This window comes from Phyllobates terribilis, unplaced genomic scaffold, assembly GCF_046119375.1.
Source record: "Phyllobates terribilis strain yellow unplaced genomic scaffold, ASM4611937v1 Scaffold_8__6_contigs__length_399053987, whole genome shotgun sequence".
NCBI lineage: Eukaryota > Metazoa > Chordata > Amphibia > Anura > Dendrobatidae > Phyllobates > Phyllobates terribilis.
The window spans coordinates 140,506,259-140,527,133 of NW_027362768.1; the positions used below are offsets into that span (position 1 = coordinate 140,506,259).

A 20,875-nucleotide genomic window follows, 5' to 3' on the forward strand; every position below is an offset into this window, starting at 1 on the left:
AGGGAACCTGATCCTGCGATCAGACCTGCTAAAGTCCTAATCTAGTCTGTACGAAGACCTATAGATGTGGGGAGGGAATCCCTACAAGTACTAAGGACTGGGAGGAATATGGGACACCTCCTAACAGAAATAGTAGCAGACAGACGAACAAACAAAATAGATAGAACATAGAGGTCCGTAGACCAAGCAAACTAACAGAGTTAGATACAGAGCACAGGCTAGCTAGAAAGTAGATATACAATGAAGTCCAGCAAAGCCAGAAGGGCGGAGCAGGATTAAATAGGCCAACAAAGTCATGTGACCAGCAAAGGAAAAAAAACCTAACAGCAAGGTTCTAACAGTACCCCCCCTTCTAAGAGGATCCTCCGGATCCCCTAGGACCAGGCTTATCAGGAAATCTCCTGTGAAACGCTCTGATAAGTCTGGACGCGGAAACATCATCTGACCTCACCCAAGAGTTATCCTCGGGTCCGAAACCTTTCCAGGCCACAAGATACTGCAAACTACCTCTATACCATCTAGAGTCAAGGATGCGAGAAATTTCATATTCCCCGTCCTCCACCACCGGAGGAACAGAGGCAGAGGCGTCACCATCCGACACAACAGCTTTTTTTAACAGAGAGACATGAAAGACCGGATTAATTCTCCAGGAGGTAGGAACCTCCAACCTAACAGCAGATTGGTTGACAACCTGAAGCACCTTAAAGGGCCCTACAAACTTGGGACCCAATTTCTTAGAAGGAATCCTCAACCGCAGATTCCTAGAGGACAACCAAACCATGTCACCAACAGTGAACAAAACCTCCTGTCGTTTCCTATCAAAGTAGTCTTTAGATTTTCTGTTGGCATCCTGAAGATTACCACGCACATCCGTCCAAACTCTTTCCAAATCACCGGAAAAATTCTCCTCCTCAGGCACGGCAGATCCCAACTTGGAGAACGACCCAAACGACGGATGTCTCCCAGAACAACAAAAAAAAGGCGAACAACCAGCAGAAGAAGATGTATGATTGTTCAGAGCAAATTCGGCAAGTGGCAGAAACTCAGACCACCCCTCTTGATTGTCTGCCACAAAACAACGCAAGAACTGCTCAACATCCTGGTTTTTCCTTTCTGTCTGGCCATTAGATTCAGGATGATATCCGGACGAAAACGACAAATGAATTCCCAACCTGTCACAAAAGGCACGCCAAAAACGAGCCACGAACTGAGGACCCCTATCAGAAACAATGTCAGTAGGAACGCCATGAAGTCTGACAATTTCCTTGACAAAGGCCTTAGCGAGAGTTTTAGCGCAGGGCAGTTTGACGAAGGGAACCAAGTGACACATCTTGCTAAAACGGTCCACGACCACCCAGATGACAGTAAAACCCTCAGAGGGGGGAAGGTCAGTTATAAAGTCCATAGCCAAATGTGTCCAAGGAGCACTGGGGACCTCCAAAGGACAAAGCAACCCCGCAGCAGGAGTATGTGAGGACTTAGATCTAGCACATATAGTACATTGGCGCACCAACTTAATGACTTCCTTCTGCCATCCAGGCCACCAAAAACTGCGACCCACCAGTCTCTTGGTCTCAGAGATTCCGGGATGACCTGCCAACCGAGATTCGTGACACTCAACAAACAAATCTCTCCTAAAGGTCTCAGGCACAAACAACCTCCCATGAGGAGTGTTAGATGGGGCATTCTCCTGAGCTTTAAGAATCTCATCTTCCAAAACGGAGTCTAAAGCAGCTATCACAACACCTTCTTGTAAAATGTTTTCCTCTTTCTCAGCACCGACTATGGGAGAAAAACTGCGAGATAAGGCATCCGCCTTAACATTCTTAGTACCAGGGATGTAAGTAACGGAGAAATTAAACCGCGAGAAAAACAGTGCCCACCTAGCCTGACGGGCATTCAGGCGCTTGGCAGCATCAAGATATATCAGATTTTTATGATCCGTAAGAACCTGAACGGGAAATTCCGCACCTTCCAAGAAGTGGCGCCAGTGTTCAAATGCGAGTTTAATAGCCAATAATTCCCGATTACCAATATCGTAATTCAGTTCAGTCTCCGAAAATTTTTTTGAAAAAAAGGCACAGGGATGTAATCCATCCCCGTTATCCTGAGACAATACTGCGCCAACCCCCACAGAGGAAGCATCAACCTCAACCAAAAACGGCCTAGTAACATCAGGCTGCATAAGGATGGGAGCAGAGGTGAACCTCTCCTTGAGATACACAAAAGCTTCAATGGCCTCAGAAGTCCACTGAACCGCATCAGCACCTTTCCTGGTGAGATCAGTCAGAGGTTTGACAATACTAGAAAAATTTTTTATGAATTTTCTGTAGTAATTGGCGAAACCCAAAAACCTCTGTATCGATTTCAAACCAATAGGCCTAGGCCATTCCTGTACAGCTTGAACCTTAACCGGATCCATCTCAAAACCTTTGCTGGAGATAATGTAGCCCAAAAAACTAATTCTCTGTACAGCGAACTCACATTTCTCCAGCTTAGCAAAAAGCGAATTGTCCATTAATAACTGTAATACCTCACGCACGCTCCGCCAATGAGACTCCAGATCTGGCGAATAAATCAAAATGTCATCCAAATACACAACCACATTTTTACCGATCAAAGGTCTAAGGATGTCATTAATCAGATTCTGAAAAAATGCAGGAGCATTAGTAAGACCAAAAGGCATAACCAGATTCTCAAAATGACCCACAGGAGTGTTAAAAGCAGTCTTCCATTCATCACCCTCCTTCATGCGCAACAGATTGTATGCCCCCTTAAGGTCAATTTTAGAGAACCACTTGGCCCCCAATAACTGGTTAAACAGATCAGGAATCAATGGCAGTGGGTAAGGATTGCGTACCGTAATTTTGTTAATCTCACGAAAATCCAGACAAGGACGTAAACCGCCGTCCTTTTTTTTTACAAAAAAAAATCCAACCGCCACAGGAGACTTAGAGGGCCTAATGTGACCGGCGGCCAAACTTGTCTGTATGTATTCCTCCAAAGCCTTCCTCTCAGGAATAGTAAGGTTAAATAAACGACTTTTAGGAAGAGTCGCTCCAGGGACAAATTCAATAGAACAATCATAGTCTCTATGGGGAGGCAAAACCTGCGATTCCTTCTCAGAAAAAACTCTCCAAAAATCCTGAATAGGAACAGGCAATTCTCCCCTATCCAAAGCTGCAATACGCCCATTACAACACTTGTCATAACATTTATGGCTCCAGGATTTAATTTCACTGGTAGACCAATCCAGTACAGGATTGTGAAATTTTAACCAGGGCAAACCCAATATTACTGGAGAAGGCAAGTTATTCAACACTACCAAATCCAATTTCTCATGGTGAACACCATTAATAGTGAGAGGAAATTCACTGACCTTGAGAGTAATATTCTTCAAAGGGGAACCATCCACAGAAACCACAGCAATGGGGGATGATAAAGGTTCAGGTTTTAAATTGAGTTTTTCCACGAATCCCCCATCAATTACATTCAGTGTAGACCCGCAATCAACAAACACCCGAAATTCCATTAATTTTTTCTGAGCAATCGTGGAAGCAGCTAAAAATATACCCTTGGAATTTAAACAGGCAATACGGGCGTGACTGACCATTTTTTTTTCTTTCTTCATCCGAAGCTCACAGCCTTTAATCAAATGACCAGATTTTCCACAATAGAAGCACAAGCCTTCCGAAAAACGACGGTCTTTTTCTTGAGAGCGAGGTGCCACCGATCCAATCTCCATCGGTTCACCACTGTTAGTACACACATTATCATAACCAGAAACTGACATAGCAGAGGATTTGCTCTCATTAACCCTAGCACGCAGTCTTCTATCCACCCGTATAGCTAATTGCATAGCTTGTTGCAAATCCTCAGGTGTAGGATAAGCAATTAGCAGGTCTTTAACCCTTTCACTGAGCCCAGCAAGAAATAGACTTTTCAGAGCAGAATCGTTCCACCCTGTTTGAGTAGACCAACGACGAAAATGTGTACAATATTTTTCCACATTACCCGATCCTTGTTTTAGACGTCTCAACTCAGTCTCAGCTGATGCGACACGGTCAGGATCATCATATAATAGTCCCAAAGCAGAAAAAAAACTATCCACTGATCTGAAGCATGAATCACTAGGTTGCAAAGAAAAGGCCCACTCCTGAGGCTCTTTGCGCAAAAGTGACATTATGAACCCTACGCGCTGGGATTCATCCCCAGAGGACTTAGGTCTCAAACGAAAATACAATAAGCAAGCATTTTTAAATGAAAAAAATTCTCGGTGTTCACCAAAAAATAAATCCGGCAAACATACCTTAGGCTCCAAGAAATGTGCTCCAGGACAGTTACTCACGTGCTGACGGAGTTCGGCCACCTCCAGAGAGAGTCCCTGCAGGCGATGAGCCAAATCCTGAACCGACACCATGATGGAACAGAAAAATCTTTCCTTAGAGAATTTGCAGGCTGGACTTACTGTTATGTTCTGCTACCAAAGCTAAGGAAAGAGAGGAGATCTGTCCCTACTATAAGACTCAGCTGAATCCCTACGATGTAACAGGGAACCTGATCCTGCGATCAGACCTGCTAAAGTCCTAATCTAGTCTGTACGAAGACCTATAGATGTGGGGAGGGAATCCCTACAAGTACTAAGGACTGGGAGGAATATGGGACACCTCCTAACAGAAATAGTAGCAGACAGACGAACAAACAAAATAGATAGAACATAGAGGTCCGTAGACCAAGCAAACTAACAGAGTTAGATACAGAGCACAGGCTAGCTAGAAAGTAGATATACAATGAAGTCCAGCAAAGCCAGAAGGGCGGAGCAGGATTAAATAGGCCAACAAAGTCATGTGACCAGCAAAGGAAAAAAAACCTAACAGCAAGGTTCTAACAGTACGGTCTACTGTGTGTTTTACGCCAGTGCTGCTACCCCCTATATCCCTCCTACACATGTCTTTTTTACATTATTATGTATTTGATTAATTTGTATATGCTAATAAAGTTATATTTATCTTTATACATAACCTATAAAACTCCGTGTTTTTGCTCTGTTTATTCCATGGATGGAGTTGTGTTGGTCCCCTCCCTAGTTTTGTTTTGCTGATTGCGCTTCCCTCTGCTGAATTGAGAGGCGTTGCAGTGGCTGGAGGGTCCTTTACCCTCAGTTAAGCCCAGAGCCCAATCCATGATGGACATTGCCTGTAAGGGACTGTGTTCCTGCCTCGTGGACAGCTGTGAGCTACTGAACTGTGTTCCCATCCTAAGGACTGATGGGGGGGCAAAGCACTGTGCCCTTGCTGTGTGTGTTCCCTGCAAAGAGAGATATTTTGCAATTGTTGTTCCAGGGCCCATGCCAAGGAGGGCCAAACCAACCAGATAGACTGGTGCCGTGTTAAAGGACTTGAATGGTTATGGTTCCAGGGTCTTAACCAAGTAGGAAAGGGTCAGCGATACTCTACGAGAAGAAGAGGATCACGCAGTGTTTGATATCATTTGTGTGAGACAAACTGTTTTAGTGTCTTCAATGTTTGAGGATTGCTATAATTAAAGAAGGGGGAAATGTAAGGAGATGACATACTGCCCACGTTTCCACTTGAAGACACGTTTATTGTTGTAATGTGTAACATGTATTGTGACATACGTTAGTCATTAATGTTGTGTTCTGCCCTACAGTAGGGAGAGTTAGGGTTAATGTTTGGGACTAGCCCAGAGTGGAAGGGACTAAAGTGAAGTGACAGAGACACTTTACTGTCAGGAGGTTAGATAGGGCTCAGCCAGCAGTGAAAGCAGACTCAAGGTATGACTATTCAGCAGAGCCGTATGACATGGGTGTCCCTGACATGAGTGGAGATCGAGGCAGTGGATAGCAAGATCCAGAGTAGAGATGAGGAAAAGTGACAAAGGCAGAGTGATGCAGTGGAGACGGGTCCTTGGACACGACGCCTAGTAGTACGGCGCCGAGATTATAATGTAACTTAAAGAAGTAACGGGCAGGGACAGAACAGGGAAAAGTGAGATGAATAGAGTACCCCTGGCAGTAGCTCCAAGGCATCAGCAAGTAGAGATGCTAAGTAACGGCCATAGTGGTGAACTAGCTACCCTAGAGGTAAAAGGACGCCGAACCGTGGGTTGAGGACAGGACTCCCACTTACTGGACTGTAGTACTCTGCTAGGTTGTGGCGAAAGTGGAGGAATTTGGGGAAAGAAGCAAGAAAGCTTGGAAAAGGTAGAGACTGTTTGTGAAGTTGCTCCATGTTGTTAAGGAAACGTTTGTGAAGTTATGTACCCACTATCTATTGTACATAATTCCCACTGTTCAGTAAAAAAACTGTTTATTGTTGACTGGTGGTCCACCTCATTGAACCTATCAAAATCTGGCCCTGACCAGCCGAAATCACTGGCACCACGCGGCCTGCAAGGGCGTAGCGCTACTGTAGACAAAGTCCACACACACAGGCCAGACCTTCATCTTCATGAAGCATGCTGGAGTGTGAAAGACAAGTACCTCGCCCACGGCTACTGCCCCCGCCACATTTCATCAGCATTTGTAAAAGGGCTGGATGCTTTTCTCACAACAAATGGCATTTTGGGTTATAGATAATCCAGAAATAGAGAATATTTTGATGGAGAAAAGCTGAACTTGATGGTTTTAAGTTTTTTTCAACATATTCATTAAAAGTTTGCCCCCTTTCTCCTAATAATGAAAGTGTGTTTATTTTGTTCACAGCTCATTGCCTAGTGGACAGATCACCATTGCTGTCAAGCAGTGATGGCCGAAAATGCTCTTTCCTATTGCGCTTGTAAGCACTGCACTCAGGCTGGCTGGGATTGCTGGTGTGCGTTTTTAGCTCCTAATCCTTTCCAGCTTCAGTGCATAGTTCTGGCCAATGGTGGTGGCCCAAACTGTCAAGTTAAGCAGAAGTGTCTGCCCCCCAGAAACTAAGAAGTCGGGAGGCTGAGGAACGGTGTGCTGCTGAAACTAAGAGATGGGCACTTTAAATATAGGTACAGTAGCTCTTGGAGGACGTTTATGACAAGTAAACAACATACCATAATTTTTTTTAGAGAGGGAGATTAATTAATTATTAAATCTTGTATACAAGGAGTTATCCCCTAAACTCAATGTGCATATACTGTACTTGTGTAGAGTTTCCATATTTTATTATTGGATGAAGGCGAGTAAGTTGCTACCAGACACCAGCAGTTTAACTTCCATGAAAACAAAAGTATTGGGCACCTTGCAATACAACATGCCCAATCCTACTTTTTCCTTAAATCTGCCATAGGATGAACCTCAGAATGCCCCCTCATATACAGGGTGGTCCAAAAGTAGGTGGACAGAAAGTGTAGTAAGGTTATGAAGGGGGAGATTTATCAAACATGGTGTAAAGTGAAACTGGCTCAGTTGCTCTTAGCAACCAATCAGATTCCACTTTTCATTCCTCACAGACTCTTTGGAAAATGAAAGGTGGAATCTGATTGGTTGCTAAGGGCAACTGAGCCAGTTTCACAGATCTAGGTTTCACAGATAGATCTCCCCCAAATCTGTTTTCTTTTCAGATAATTCAGATAACACATAATGGCAAATAATTTAAATACAGATTAAAGAAAATGGATTTTAACACAGTATTGTAAATCTCAAAATGCTGAAACCGTTAGAGCAAATTGGGTTGAAACATTTGGTACTCAAGCCCCAAAGAGACAAACCATTTACCGCATTCGTGACAAATTCAATGCCACTGGCTCAATCCTTAATGCTCCAAAAACTGCTCGACCCAAAACTGTCTGTACAGAAGATAATAAACAGCTTGTTGCTGAAACATTTCTTCAGAGTCCAAAAAAGTCCACCAGAAGAGCCTCATTGGAATTGGGAATTTCACGAGCTTCTATCATGTGAATCCTGAAATCTCTTGGGTGGAAAGCTTATCGTCCACGTCTAATTCATGGTTTATTGGAGGATGATCCAGACAGGCGGCTGCAATTTAGTGTTTGATAAATCTCCCCCTTCATAACTTTATTACACTTTCTGTCCACCTACTTTTGGACCACCCTGTACAGTGGATAGTTGATTGTTCCCATTAAATATTCAGCTGACATTAATCTAGTGTGAATGGATAGCTTAAAGAGGTTGTGCACTACTTTATCATTGATGACCTATCCATCTGATAGTGGTGAGGGCCGGGTACTGCACATGTGCCTCCTATTCAATTCAATAGGAGGATGATGTGCAGTATTCGGCTGGGACCACAATAAGACGATGGAGCAGCTACGCAATTGAGCACTTCCGGTCGGTGGAATCAGCTGATTGGCGGGGGTGCGGGATGTCGGACCTCAACCAATCAGACATTGATGACCTATACTAAGGGAGGATTTCTGAAGGGTTGTGCACCAAAATGTACTGCCAAAAAGCCATAACTTTTTGCACAAGCCATACGTATGTAAAATTATAAGACTTTTTGCCTGTTTTTTTTGCCATTCTTGGTCAATTTTTTAAAATGTCGATGTGGTTTACCAGGTGTTGGCAGGGATACCAATGGTCCAATGGATTCTCTATAATTTTGTCAAGAAACACCATAACTTATAGCAGAAATCTGCAAAGGCTCATATCCAGAATAGATTTAATAGATAGTTTATGGCACCCAGACTGATCAAAATGCACTAAATTTATTAAAAGACGTGAGCCTCTTAAAGAGAATATGTCACCAATTTTTTTCCCTCTAATCTAAGAGCAGCATGATGTAGAGACAAAAACGTTGATTACTGTGATTTGTCACTTACTGGGCTGTTTGCTGTAGTTTTGATAAAATCACTGTTTTATCAGCAGGAGATTATCACTAAAGGATTAGTAAACCTAATGTCAGATAGTCCTTCATATTCATTATCTCTCTATAACCCCATCACTGATTGGCAGCTTTCTGTCCATGTACAGTGTACACATATAGCTGCCAATCAGTGATGTGGGAGGGGTTATACACAGCTCAGCATTCAGAGAACTGCTAGATCTGCAGCAAATAAAACAGTGATTATATAAAAACTGAAGCAAGCAGCTCAGTAAGCGATACATCACTGGAATTAGGGTCCCTGCCCCAACATCATGCTGCTCTCATATCACATAGCAAAAATCTGTTGACAGATTCCCTTTAACAGGTTTGGTGCATTTTTCTTCATTTTTTTTATTAAAGGACTATTCACATTTCAGTATTTAATGGGTCTGATCCCTAAAGGTTGAGGTGTGGAAATAGCAGAGAGCAGTGGAGCTCCACTGTTTCCATAACCCCTGTTCATTTCTATGGGAGTTCTGGAAACAAGTTAGCTCAGCCGCTCTCTAATACTGTAGATTCTCTTCTTATGGTCAAGTTTCCCCCATCTTACCCATGAAAGGCTGAGATGGGTATAACCATTTCGGAACAGTATGTGAAAAACACATCTAGATAAATAAATTGAAAAAAAATCATTTTCCGTGTTCCATGTATATTTGTTAATTTTTTTTATATCATCTGCAAAATAACAAAACAACAAAACGGAAGAAATAGGGATGAAAGCTATAAGGGTATGTTCGCACAGGGCGTTTTGGTGAATTTTTTGTTGGGTTTTTTGGCAAATTTTCAGCAGTGTTTTATAATACTAGCAAAGTCTATGAGAATTCAGAAATCTCATGCACACTTCATGTTTATTTTCCTGACTGTTTTGTCAAAGACCTGTGTTTTTGCAGAATAGAGCATGTAACTAATTTCAGCATTTTTGCAGCATTTTTCACAAATTGAAAGCAATGCCTAGTTGAAAATCCGCTGCAAAAACGTTGCAATAATGCAGGTATCAGGTTTCGCTGCATTTTTAGTGAAAAAAAGCAAGTGAAGCAGTATGTGAAAGCCATTTATTCTTGTGATTTTCCCAAGTTGTCTTGGTCACCTGAGATGGCAGTTAGGATTAGTACAGTTTAATTAAATTAGTGATGCGTACAAAGTAAACATTGGCCTACCAAGGTGTGAAATTGAACAATGCCTGAGCAACTCAATGGCAGACCAAAGTGTGAAAGTAAACAGTGTCCTACAAACTCAATGCTCTGCCAATGTCTTAGGTAAACTATTCCTGAACTATTCAACTCCCACTGCTGTTACATTTGTAATTCTGGTTAATATGGTTTCATATATGTCTTGCATTGGTGACCTGTGTTCATGCTTCTGTGGTGGAAGCAAAGCTGAACTTTGGGATCCTGAAAAATGCAGTAAAAAAACGCAGCAAAAAACACGCCAAAAACTGCGATTTTGACTCTGCTTCTTTTCTACCAAGAGAGCAGGTTTTCCTGCAAAAAAAAATGCACCAACAATGCCCTGTATGAACATACACTAAGACTGCATTATGAAGCCTTAGTGAAGGAAATACTGGCATCATGGTTGATATAATGTGCATCAGATAATATTTAGTGTTTTCTCAGAGCATTATCATAATTTGATAATAATTAACATCTGTTATTCTCCAGCAGTGGATATAATGCTGCTAGTTTTGCATTTCTCACTTTCTGCCTGTATTCCTCTTACTTGCTCGTTACTTATACAGTTACTTTATTGTTTGCTTCACACTTTAGCGAATGACTTCGCTGCTCCTCCGTTCATGAATTTGTGTCCTCCACTCAACTTTCTCTAAGATTGCATGCTTTACAGTAGCATTGTTCTACACTTTACAGAAGTTGGTCTCCAGCTGTTGCGAGATTACAACTTCCAACATGTACTGACAGCCTGAGGCCACAGGTTAGAGACCACCCTTTACAGCAACTCGGCTGTCCGCTAATAAAAAGTTCCCAATATCAGCATGTGTTCCAGGCAAATACATCCTCTAACACTGACTATGCCAAAGACACATGCAATGTGGATATGGCAGTAGATGCACAGTTTTATATCTGCTGTGTGCCTTCACACCACTTACTCTATTTTCGTCAAATACGTATATATATATGACCTGTTTTAAAGTTCATTATTATGTTATAAGTGGTGCACCCGCCACATATCACACATATCCTGTTTAACACATATGATGACTCTTAGACCATGTTCACACATAGCTTAAATGTTTTTTTCAATACATTTTTTGCAAGTTTCCGCACCAAAATACGCAATCTCTCATTATTGCATTTTTGCTGCTTTTTTATGCATTTTCCCCTTTATTTGGTGTAAATTTGAAGCAACATTTTTTTTAGTCTTGATAACCTTGGATTTAGGACTGCGTTTTTTTTTACATGCATATTTTTCAGACTCCCTATTGAAGTCTATAGAGAAGAAAAAAGCACCAAAAAATGCGTAGTTCAACAACGACGTCACTTGCACAGTGGGATGAGTTTTCATGAAGTCACATCCACTTTGCTTGCACGGTTTAAAGCAGATATTTTGCACAAGATTTACGCTACGTGGGAACATGGCCATACAATGAGAACACTCACGCTGCTCTGGTAAGTTTGGTAAGTCAAAGCACAGCACTTTTCCATATATTGACCTGTTTAGATCTATTGTCTACCTGTCTTGATAACATCAGGACGCAATGAATACTTTCAATACTCTATACGTCCTTTCTTTAAGATTGAAAAAATCAACCCGTGTCCTATACCATCTTATAAGGTTGTTTGTTGAGTAAAGTCAGCTACACACATCTCAAGGTAACTTCTACACGAAACTAAAGCTTGACACCTTCCTCCATACTCCTGTATGTTATGTCCTGTCCTATTAGTTACTCTATCCCCCATGTTCTCCATTCCATTCATTTGTTCTCCTCTCTACAAAGACGTTTATACTCAGTCCTGTTAACTTCAGCACATTCAGAGAAGAGAAGATCACAGAGGTCCTCTCTTACCATTAACTACTCCTCACTTGAGTTATCAAGTTTTCCCTTCCACCAGAATTTATTTTTTCAACTTATCCAAAAGTCACGAATAGCCAACATTTTGTTTTGACCACATTAGAAAACCATAATATGTTTGCTATCAATATATGTCGTTAGGTAAGAAAACTGATAAAAACACATTGTCCACATCTGCAGTGACCTGTCGAGTGCTAATGGCAAGGACAATAATCTACACAAATTCCTTCAGTTCCTCGAAATCACAAATTTACCACATTTTAAAGACTTTGGAAAAAGTTGCCAAATATTACAGACTGTCCAGGAATTTACGGAGGGTTAGAAACATTAATTGCGCTGGAGATTTATTTATAGTCACATATGTCCGCCTGTCCATTAGTCATCTAAATCTTAAAGACATCTCAAGTAACTTTTCTGTATTCAGTACAGCAGGTGTAAGCGGAGTAAAGGCACCTGTCTGTTCACCCCTCCTCTGTGCCTATCAATTGTAATGAATAAAGTTTATAAAATGATGAGCATTCCCATAAGTGGTCATCCAATGCTCTCGTTGGCTCCTAAGGTGGTCCCCATTCATATGCCAGACTAAACAATGTAAGAATGTAAGGTTTTATAAGGTCCTGTCTTACAGGTCACTTATTCCAACTTGTCCTCTTTGTGCCAAATAGCTCAAATCCATTGTCGAAGCCAACAGTGTGATACATCTCCCCATCCCCCTTCTTCATTATTTCCATCATTTATCACAAACAACGCCAAGACATAACTAGTTTTACCCTAAGATCACCTAAAAAAATTGCATTCATATCTGTCTCGAAGAATATTTTCTACATACCCATCATCAAACGTTTCTTCTAGTTGACTGATAAACTCTCAACACCTTCCCAATTTGCTGAACACCAGTGTTCTCGGTACAGACGGAATACAAATGAATAAGCAATACTTGGTTCCCTTCATCTGGAAAATGACTCAACAGTCAGTGCATCTCATTTTCGTTGGGCTTGTATTAGTTACAGCATCATATTGCACGCAAGTTACAAGTCACCTACCTGGGACTCCTGCTAGGTTGTGTCTTGCATGCTCTCTTGTTTTGATCTCTTGTCTCTTCTATGACCACATCCCTCTGTCCTTTTATCTCAGTTTTCCTCTTGTGTTCCCCTCTGCCCCCTCCCGGAGCCCCTTTTTCTGTTCCCCTTCCTCCTATTCATAGACGGGATCTCTTATTTTTTTCCCCTTTTTTTTATTTCAGGCTCCTCCCTGCTCGTTATGAAACCCCCTCTCTTTCGGAAGCAGGTCCCTATTCAGGTGGGCTTTTTATATCAGGATGAGCTAATCCTTTTCCTCTTGCCTTAAATCACTCAGCGTTTACTACGTCCACTCACGACTTGTTTTGATGATTGCATTTTTTTTTTTTTTTTTTGGAATCCCAGAGAAGAACATGTCTGTTTTCACACCTGCCTGTCCTGCGAAGCCACGGTTTACAGAGTACAAAAATAAAATCTCCATGCCCCTCTGCAGACCCCCAGACTGAGCTCTGACTTACGTTCGCACATACTGTACTACTTTATTCATTCTGCCGAAGAGAGAGAAAAAAAAATGGGAACGACAGACAGAGAGAGAGAGGAAGAAAAAAAAAAAAAGATACTGGAAAAGACAGACACATGGAGGTGTTGCTAAAACAAACAGAGAAGAAGAAGAAAAAGTGGATTCAAGAAGTAGCAATTATGTGTTTGATGGAAATAAAAGAAAGGATAGTTACACAGTGGTCACCATGTGGTTGTGGAATAAAGATTAACACCTGGCTTTGTAGCCAGTGCCAATTTTAGAAATGTTTGCCCATTCCACCCTGGAACAGAAGTGATTGATGAAAGTACTGAAGATATAGTGCAAATTTGGATGCAAGAGCTCACACTCTAATCTGTGGCAACATGACCTGTAAGGTGGCAAGAGGCAACACTTGTCCCTTTTGTCTGCCAACCAGGCTAAGGATAGGGGCATAAAAGTAAAGTCAGGAGGAGGGTTAGGAATAATGAAGTGCAGAAGAGAAGAAGGTAGTGAGCAGTATATAGGACTAAGATGCAGGGTCACCAGTTCACAGACACAGACAGTCAGCCGTGCGTGGGAGGACATCACCTCATTCATAAAAGCAGCAGCATGCTCTTACCTAGGCTTGCAAGTGCTTATATTACCTAGATTGGCACAGTGTCATCCGCCTGCGAAGCTTCTCCTGCTGTTGCTACTAATCCATTCATAACAAGTTTGATCATTTCCACATCAAGATCACGGGCTGTTTAGTCTCTTGTCTCTTCCACTCTCTCTCTCTCCCTCTCTCTTTTACTCTCCACCCCTTTTCTCTCTTTCATTTCCCAAACTCACCACTCTTCACTTCAAATTTTGGCAGCTTAAAGTGAACAACAAAAAAAAAAAACTGTTCAAACATTTCAGTGTTTTCTTCATCTCGCAATTCCTTTTTTTTTTTTTTGACATCCCCTATTCTGCTCCTCAGCGCACTTATCTTGTCCTCTCCCCTTCCTCCATCCACCCTTTCCTCTCCTCACTCTGAGCCATCGTTCTCTACTTTATCACCATTAATGGGTCGTTATTTATGGGAGCTATCAGAGCCACGTTCATTTATAAAATATTAGTTTATGGCTGACATAGTGCAGCATCAGAATTTTTTTTTTTTTTGCCTTCCGCAGACTTAGATTTTGCTCGGTTATCACTTCCTTATAATATGAATATTCACAATGGATTAGGGTGAAAGCGAGAATGAACAATTATCTGGTTCTGTTTAGATTAATAGGACACTGGTGTGTCGTCGGGCTCAACAAATATGATGCTTAAATAGCACTTTGATGGGAGGATTTCCAGGTACTTACATCACCGGTGATGCAGGCCAAAATATTGCGGTGATGTTACTTTTTTGGTGTGGAGAGTTTGTTCCTGGATTTATTGAATACTGTCACAGAGTACAGGGTCAATAAGGCTGGTCTTGGGGCAGTCGTGCAGCCATAAGCCTATGACCGCTTATTATTGATACACACCTGTCCCAGGGATCTGCTCCCCTCCCCTGAGTCCACTTCCCACTGTTGTGCTCCACATCAGGTTTTGTAGGTCGCCCAGTGTGGATCAAAGACATCATCTCCCTAGACCTATTTAAAGCCCATTGACAACCACACCCGGGTCTTGGGATTGAGTTTCTAGACCTCTAGGTTTGGTGTCTTCCACCTTCTAAGCATACTATACTTTACTTGCTTCCATCCCTGCTGAGTTCTACCTCTTCCATCCTGCCGCTCCTGAAATTCCTGAGTGTGCCAAGTCCTCGCTGCCCACGTGTCTTCCAGCTTGCTGCATCAACGCCCGGGATTAGTGTGCCCACCGAAACCCGGGCTTAGAGGATCCACCTCATCTGCTGAGCCTGCCAGTTATCTAATGTCCTACATATGAGACACTTATGGTTGCCTCATGCCTTCAATGAAATGACTGATGTAATAGCTGTCAGTTCACAGTGAGGAGACTATAGAAAATAGCTCATCAGTAAAACAGAATACAAGAAACTGAGCAGCCATAACAATAGACCAAGGTATTCCCAGCAGAACGTTGCAAGACCATCTCGCTGCCTCTGCCAACTTGTCTTCCTTCCATGGAGCATCTTGGTGCTATCTCTTTCCCAAGTAAGTGACACATTGTGACGCTAGTCACTACTCATGGACAGACCGTGAGGCAGAGAAATCAGACATTCTGGGGTCATTACCAAGACAGCACGTAGAAAACCAAGGGGAAAGACAAAGGTATAAGTCAGACCATGGGCCGGGGTCAAAATACCAGGTGATAGTGGATCAAAGCAAAATAACAAGACAAAGGGATAGTCAGTACACAGTCCAAAGGGTCAGGCAGCGGAAGATTAGAACTCAGCACAACAGAATTAGGCAAACACTCACCAGGAAGCACAAACAACGACTTGGCAGAGAATAGAGGCAGACAGCCCAGTTAAGTAGCTGGGCAATCTCCAGAAAAGAGAACACCTGGAGAAAGCCCAGCACCTCCCAGTCACAGATTGGATGGCCAAGCCATCAATCAAGGTACCGACAGCTCAGCACGCTCATCACAAGACTGGACAGCTGAGCTGTCAATCAAAACACCGACAACTCAGCATGACCCAGATTCCATATGGCAGGAAAACATTCACTCACGGAAGAATCGTGACACACATGTAACAGAAAATGTGATTCCTCGTTTAAGGCCACTTTCTTCGCTAGGGACCCCTTCTGATGCTCACATGCCCATTGTAGGCACTTTCTGCTGTTGGCAGAGGTTATCATGGGGAATCTGAATAGTAATCAGCTACACAGCTTCATACACAATGATGTGCCAGTATGTGTTTCCATCCCTTGGCAGGTGCCAATGTGATGAGTTAGCTAAAGTTATTCACTTCATTATGGCTGATGTTATCAAAAAATCTCATATTGGCTCAAGTTTTGATCGCTTTAATATATTGTATAATACACAGCAGCATCCTTTGTAACAGGAAAACCACCATCATCTATACAAATAGGCTTTAGTAGAAAGTGGTAATCCCCTTGCATGTAGGAGCAGTGCTTAAAGAGTACCTGTCACCAGGTTAAAAATCAACTTTTTTTGCAATTCACTATACGGTTCCAAAGATGTGGGCCTTTTGATTTTGCACCAATTTGTATGGTCTTTACTAAGAGGGTGTGGCTCACAGAGTAATAATGCAGAGCTGCCTAAAGACACGCCCTAGAGGATCCTGGGAGCATCGCTTCCTTAGTAAAGACCATCAAAATTAGCACTAAATAAAATGGCCTATCGCATGGTGCATTTAAAATAAAAAGCAGAATAATCAGGGGAACAGCAAGAATAAAATAAGAGCAAATACTGCCTACTTTTGTGCTGGTGACAGGTCATCGTAATCGCTGTCTAAAAAAATGTAGATGTCTATACATCTAACTCCATGTCTCTCCCTGTAGACATCAATAAAATTACTTATTTTCAATGTTTTTCTTGAATTGCTAAAGTTGACTTGTTGCAAGTCTTAGAGTGTACCTCCACTTTTGACATGCTCATAGAGAAGGAGCCGTTTTTCTAAATCACTCTGTTAGGAATTTTTACCATTTACCTGCAGCATAGACCTCCTGAAATCTGGACTGTGGGTTGTACTAAACTAGTCAAGGTTCTGCTCCTGCAGCCGGGCTTCAGTCTTCATTGCGGTGCAAGCATCATGGGATATTACAGTGCTCGCTCCTGCACTAAACAGTAGACAGTAGCTAAGATCAACCAGTCCCATGCTATCTAGTTTAATGCAGCCAGCAGAACAGAATTTGGGAGGTCCATGCTGCATGTAAACAGTAAAAACTTCCAATAGAGGGATTTAGAAAACCGATTGCAAAGCAAAGACCAGCACTATAACAATTGTTCTTTTGAAAGTGGAGGTACGCTTTAAATTCTAGGTAACTCTAGGGATAGAAAATAGTAGGGACTTGATCCATTCTGTAAAAATAATGGCATCATCCTCCTTTTGTTTGTAATGTAAGTGGCAACACAGTTTTTTTCATGTGACATGACATCGTTTTTCATAAGTGATTTTTCAAAATTAATTTCTTATATGTGGGTGAACAGGAATGTACAGACATCAATTAACCCACAAAAGGCACTTCGAGCAGAAGACTTGTTCATATGCAATCTTGCTCATCTATTGTATAATTGCCAGGCTTTAACAGAAAAGTCTGTACACATTCACTGACACCTCACCAGTACGTGCACACCTCGCCTAGCTGATTAAGAGTCAAAAGACCCCCTTTTCCCAATAGGTGGAGTTTCCAGTAGTGGGACAGGTGGATATGTCAAAAATGTTTAAAGAGCAGAGCCCCCTTTTATCCTTCTAGCATATATTTGGTATAGTATTGCCTTTAAACACTGAAATTTAACATGCAAGAATTAGATCACACATAGAAGATTCCTGTTACATAATATTTTACAGCAGTGATTCCATACATCTGAATGGGGTTTGTAAAAATTACAAGCCTAAGCCTCAGAAACAGTCCCATTCAGATGCATGTGCTGTTGTTATGCCACAGCAATTTCTGCAACAAGCTTGTTACATGTGAACATGCCCTAAAAGTCCACAATTCAAAACCGAGGCCGTAAATCCTCAACTTTCACAGACAACCTGTTATTCTGTCTCTCATCCCTATGTATCTCTATAACATCCCTAACTAGAATTAATAAGATCAAGACAAGGCTTAAAATTAACATTAGCAATTAGGAAGTTTGGAATATCTTTATACAAAACTGAACTCACTAGTGTAAAATTTGCGTCCGTCAAAAGGGTCGTCCCACCATTAAATATGGTATTCATTGTATGGATCATAAAAAAAGAAAAAGTGTTTTACATTTATTTGATTTTATGGCGGTATAGCTGAGAAGGCTCATCCTGCAGGATGGGGGGAAAAAATGTATTGTCAGCTTCCAGAGGGGGAAGGAGACTGATTCAGCGCAGGGTCTACACTATCAGCAAAGATTAGCAACTTCATTAAGTTCATCAGATGGAAGCAAAACATGGTGACATATTTTTTTTTTTTTATGCTGGAGAATCTGAAAAATGCTTAAAACAGATATTAACAGCATTTTAACCCACAAAAACTTATGGATAGTTTCATACATACTGGTTTAGATGAGCTGAGCTGACAATAACCATTAAACAACCTCTACATGTTTAGTTCAATGCACACAGTGATCATTTACCGTATATGCTTGCTGTGTGCACACAGATTGTTTACACAGGACGATGTGCTGCCGAGAAAGATGATTTTTAAACTTAATTAAAAATCATCTCCCAGAAGAACAAGCATTTTGGTAGTTCACTGGGTGTTGGGTGATTGCCAGCCTGTTAAGACGGGCCGATAATCAAAAAACGAGGCCCAAACCGTATCTAATCAGAGCTAAAACATTGAGGCAGGACCAATTCGGAATAGAGGCTATGCTGGTCATAGTTGTCCTATCTATATACGAATGTTCAATGGATGGCGATTGGCCACATGGTCTGGTGACAGGTTCCCTTTAAGCTTCATTTACACCTCTGTTTTTCACATCCGTGTGCTGTCTGTTTTTTAAACTTACAGCCCACTGATCCATAGAGCTTATGGAAACTCCATATGTGCAGGTTAACAGCGTTTTTTCTGGTGACAGATTCCTTTAATTCTTCCCCCCTGAAGCCTGTTTTCACCTTCCTTACCAGGCCAATTTTTTTAATTCTGACCAGTGTCACTTTATGAGGTAATTACTCTGGAACGCTTCAACGGATCCCCCTGATTCTGAGATCTTTTTTTCCTGACATATTGTACTTCATGATAGTGGTAACATTTATTTGATATGACTTTATTTGTGAAAAAAATTGAAAATTTGTCGAAAATTGTGGAAATTTTGCAATTTTCAAACTTTTAATTTTTATGCCCTCAAATCAGAGTGAGTCATGTCACGCAAAATAGTTAATAAATAACATTTCCCACATGTCTACTTTACATCAGCACAATTTTGGAAACATTATTTTTTTTTGTTAGGAAGTTATAAGGGTTAAAAGTTGAGAAGTGATTTCTCATTTTTACAACAACAGTTACAAAACCATTTTTTAGGGACCACATCACATTTGAAGTTACTTTGAGGGGGTCTATATGACAGAAAATACTCAAAAGTGACACCATTCTAAAAACTGCACCCCTCAAGGTGCTGAAAACCACATACAAAGAAGTTTATTAACCCTTCAAGTGATTCACAGGAATTAATGGAATATGGAAGGAAAAAATAAACATTTAACTTTTTTTCACAAAAATGTTACTTTACACCCATTTGTTTTACTTTCACAATGGTAATAAGAAAAAATTGATCCCAAAATTTGTTGTGCAATTTCTCCTGAGCATGTAGATACCCAATATGTGGAGGAAAACTACTATTTGGGCGCACGGCAGGGATCGGAAGGGAAGCAGTGCCATTTGACTTTTTGAATGCCAATTTGCTGGATTAATTTGTGGACGCCATGTCGCGCTTGGAGAACCCCTGATGTGCCTAAACAGTGGAAACCCCCAACAAGTGACACCATTTTGGAAACTAGACCTCTCAGGGAACTTATCTTGATGTGTGGTGAGCACTTTGAAACCCCATGTCCTTCACAGAAGTTTATAACGTTGAGCTGTGAAAATAAAAAAAATCACATTTTTCCTGCAAGAATATTTTTTAGCCCCAAATTTTGCATTTTCACAAGGGTAACAGAAGAAAATGGACCCCAAAATTTGTTGTGCAATTTGTCCTGAGTACACAGGTGCCCCATATGTGGTCAAAAACTACTTTTGAGGCATAGTGCAAAGCTCAGAAGGGAAGAAGTGCCATATTGGAGTTCATATTTTGCTAGACTGGTTTGAGGGTGCCATGTCACATTGGTAAAGCCCCTGAGGTGCCAGATCAGCCAAACCAACCATAAGTGACACCATTTTACAAACTACACCTCTCAATGAATTCATCTAGGGGATCATATTGACACCACAAGTGTGTCACAGCATTTTATACCATTGGGCAGTGAAGAAAAAATAATTCAATTTTTACCACCAAAACGTTGTTGTAGACCCACATTTTACATTTTTACACTGGGAAATGGGTAAAATGGCACTAAAACTTATCCCACAATTTCTGCTACCCCATATGTAGCTGTGCAATGCTGCTTAGCCATAGAGCGAGACTCTGGAGGGACAGCACTTTTTTCCTCCGGGAGCGCAGATTTTCCTAGAATAGTTTGCGGACTCCATATACAGAGCCCCTACGTGCTAGAAGAGCAGAATCCCCCCTCAAGTGACCCCATTTTGGAAATTATACCCTTTTGTAAATTTATCTACAGGTGTAGTGACAATTTTGACTCCATTAGTCTTTTCCAGAAACAAGCAGCAGTGGATGTTGCTGAGTGAAAGTTGCAAACTGTCATTGTAGTGACCAGTATGTTGTAGTGACCAGTACGTTGTGCCCAGCTCATGCT

At 41.5% G+C, this 20,875-nt stretch overlaps 1 protein-coding gene across 4 annotated transcripts in view; it reads right to left on the reverse strand.

Annotated features, from left to right (window-relative positions):
* PAPPA2 (pappalysin 2) overlaps window positions 1-20,875 on the reverse strand; it is a 331,936-nt gene that overhangs the window by 276,832 nt on the left and 34,229 nt on the right. Inside the window, exon 1 of one of the 4 annotated variants that reach the window (XM_073643370.1) lies at window positions 14,028-14,168. The exons of 1 other annotated variant lie outside the window; for it this stretch is intronic. The gene's annotated coding sequence lies outside the window, so the exon portion shown is untranslated. Of the gene's footprint in view, window positions 1-12,887; window positions 13,375-14,002; window positions 14,169-20,875 lie in introns of those variants that run through there. 2 more of the 4 variants (XM_073643374.1, XM_073643371.1) reach the window with 2 other exon arrangements.